This window comes from Nannospalax galili, unplaced genomic scaffold (assembly GCF_000622305.1).
Source record: "Nannospalax galili isolate Female #2095 unplaced genomic scaffold, S.galili_v1.0 scaffold898, whole genome shotgun sequence".
Classification (NCBI taxonomy): domain Eukaryota; kingdom Metazoa; phylum Chordata; class Mammalia; order Rodentia; family Spalacidae; genus Nannospalax; species Nannospalax galili.
The window spans coordinates 370,319-373,322 of NW_008342399.1; the positions used below are offsets into that span (position 1 = coordinate 370,319).

The 3,004-nt window shown below is 38.8% G+C and overlaps 1 pseudogene; it reads right to left on the reverse strand.

Moving 5' to 3' along the window:
* Positions 1 to 569: 569 nt before the first annotated feature.
* On the reverse strand, positions 570 to 1,120 carry LOC103738480 (annotated as a pseudogene).
* Between the last annotated feature and the right edge of the window lie 1,884 nt (positions 1,121 to 3,004).

Below are 3,004 nucleotides of genomic sequence, written 5' to 3' on the forward strand. Positions count from 1 at the left end.
TAAAGATGTTTTTATGTAGTATTTTTACATGATTGCAAGTAAAATTTTAAACTAGTCATTACTTTAATCCTAAGCATAAACATCTGAAATTAATAGCTGAAGCCTTAAAGATGAAAAAGACAATTAAAAATTAGTTAAAGCTCATGAGTCATCAGTAAGATTGCTGTAACATCACCATGGATACAGTCATGTATATGCTAACACCACTGACATGGCCCATGGATCACACCTTCCCCCAAACATGATATCCCTCATTTATTTCAATGGCGTGATTCTTATTTTCAAATATTGGTCCTTAAAAACCCTCATTTTAGAATGGTTCTGTGGTTTTCATGCTTTGGGGGATCAGACTCTCAAATCTCAAATTTTCTTTCTTTTTTTCAATCTTTAATGTTCTACTTATTTCAAATCACTGTGAAAAGTTCAAAGCACTGGGAAAACTGCCTTTTCTTGAAGAATGGTAGCCAGAGCTTTAGCTGAATGTGAGCTGGTAACCAGTCTAGATTGACCAGAAATGATGTGTCCAACCAGCAGCATCTGAGTCATATCACCTGCAGAACTGTCCATACTCATGGACCTTGGGTAGAATTCATGACAAGCCCCACATAATAATATTTCTCAGAAAATGGATATTCAGCAAGAAACTCGGCTGGAACATATCTTAAATTTCTGTGCATTCCATCTAGAACTTTCATGTCCTCAGCAGGCAACTGGAAGTCAAAAACCTGCAAATTTTCTTTGATCTCATTTTCTTTGAAACTCTGGGCCAGAGGCAGGACCCTATGCTCAATCTGGTAGCAAAGGTCAATTAGGGCTGGACTTCTCTTGTGCTTTTTGGCCATATCACTAAGAACTGGATCAATCAAGAGAACTGGAGAGCTCTGGTCTACCCATCACTTATATCGTTGAGTTCCCAGAGCACCATAAGCAACCACAACAATGTCTTTTGACTTGAAGTAATCCATCAGTTTGCTCTGATTAAAATAAAGATGGCACTCAACCTGGTTCCACACGGCTTGTACTTCAGCCCTGGCTTATTCAGGATTCTCTCCAGCTGTCTGTGGTTAAAGTTGGACACCCCAATGGACTTGACCAATCCCACATCCTTATACTTCTCCATGGCCTGGGGAAAGATCAGGGTTGTGAAGAATCATGTTTACAACTGACTACATCAATATAAATTCAGAATGGCAAAGTTAAAAGCAATACCGTCTAGGGTTGAACATGTAGATCAGTGGTGCAGCACTTGCCTAGCATGTGCAAGGCCCCGTGTTTGATCACTAGCACTACAAAGGTGAGGAGGAATAAAACTTCTCACATGATCACTGTAATTCAATATGAAGAAATCAAAATGGTGATGGTAATGGAAGACAGAGATATTCCAAAGGAATTTCTATGTCTCCCTAGAAAAATAACAATATCACTGCATGGGGTGCCAAAATATGCATATGCCTATTGTCCTAAGAACTTCTTCATTTCCCTCTACTAGATTTCAGTGATGCATTCCTCCAACCACACTCCAGCAAATATGTGTGTAAACATAACTTTTTAAAAAATAAATAATTTATTGAGAATTTCAAACATGCATATAAGGTGTTTTGATCAAATCCATGCCCACTCCCTCCCCTCCAACTCCTCCCATATCTCCCCATCACTTTTTTCTGATGACTTCATGTACTCTTTCTTCTTCTTTTATCTATTTATTTTTTATGGTGCTTTTGGCTACTCTAACATTCCTCCTTCTGAAGAGGTAACCTGAAAATATTTTAAGGATTAGATAAAAGCTCCCAAATATTTTCAACATTTTTGGCCTTTGGAATGGGGTATGTTGCTAAGAGGCCCAAAGACATTGTGAGTTTTGGTCAAGAAACTGGCTACTTTTCTTTGGGGTCTTTTTACCCTAACTGCCTAGCCAATTCCTACCTCCTATTCTTATCACACCATCCTCTGAAGAGGTTATCCAAATTGCCAATAGGTAGTCAGGATACAGACTGCTCTGGATTCTTCCATGCTGAACAGGGATGCAGGGTGAGGCAATTGGAGTAACCCTTCAGTGGGTCTATCTAAAAGACTCCCAAATTGCATAACTCTTATCTCTAAAGAGAAAAGAAAGTCCTTGAATCATGAATAGGAGATGTGAAGGAGAAATAAAGGCAAGCATATTTAGCATTACAAGTTCTAGACAGGAATATAAAAAAGTCAGAACATGGAAATTTTCAAATGCTCATATGATAGTCCATTGGAATTTCTTGACAAGGGCTTCCAAAAGCATCCCTCTATTGGGTTCCTCCTTATTTTTCTTTTGTCTTCCAAGGCTGGACTCTAGAATGATGAATTCAGGATTTGCTTTCAGATATTTTTATAGCTGTTGGAGTGGTTAGAATCAGTGTCAGTTCCCTCTCAAAGGCGTCTAGATAGGGGGAGAAAACAAATTTATCCATCATTTTAGAACAATAGCGAGCTGTCTCCCTTAGCTACAGGTGGGCACTACAGTACTGGTTCTTCCTAGCCTTCCCCAGATTGTATACTTTAGCCCTCCCTAAATCCAGGAGGTCATGTGTGATTAGAGCCAAATTACATACAGTTGGCTGGGAAGAGTGTCTGGATAATCCGGTGATGGTCCAATGACCCTGCTTGGCCCTCCTTTAATGAATGAGCACAACTGTCAACAAGCCCAATTGTGATGATGTTTAGCAATCAGGCTCAGCTGAAGTCATGATGATGATAGTTATTTCATGCACAAAAGACTACTGCATAGAATCATCTTATTAAGAGGAATTGGAATTGAAAAGGATTTAGTGCTAGGATCCACATATGAAGGAGAACATACATCGTTTGTTTTTCTGAGTCTGTGTTATTTCACTTAGTATAACAGTTTCTAGATCCATCCATTTACCTGCAAATTTCATTTTTTCACCTTTACTGCTAAATAGAATGCCATTGTGTAAATATACCACATTTTTGTTAGCCACTCATCTGTTGAGGGACACTTAGGTTGCTTCCA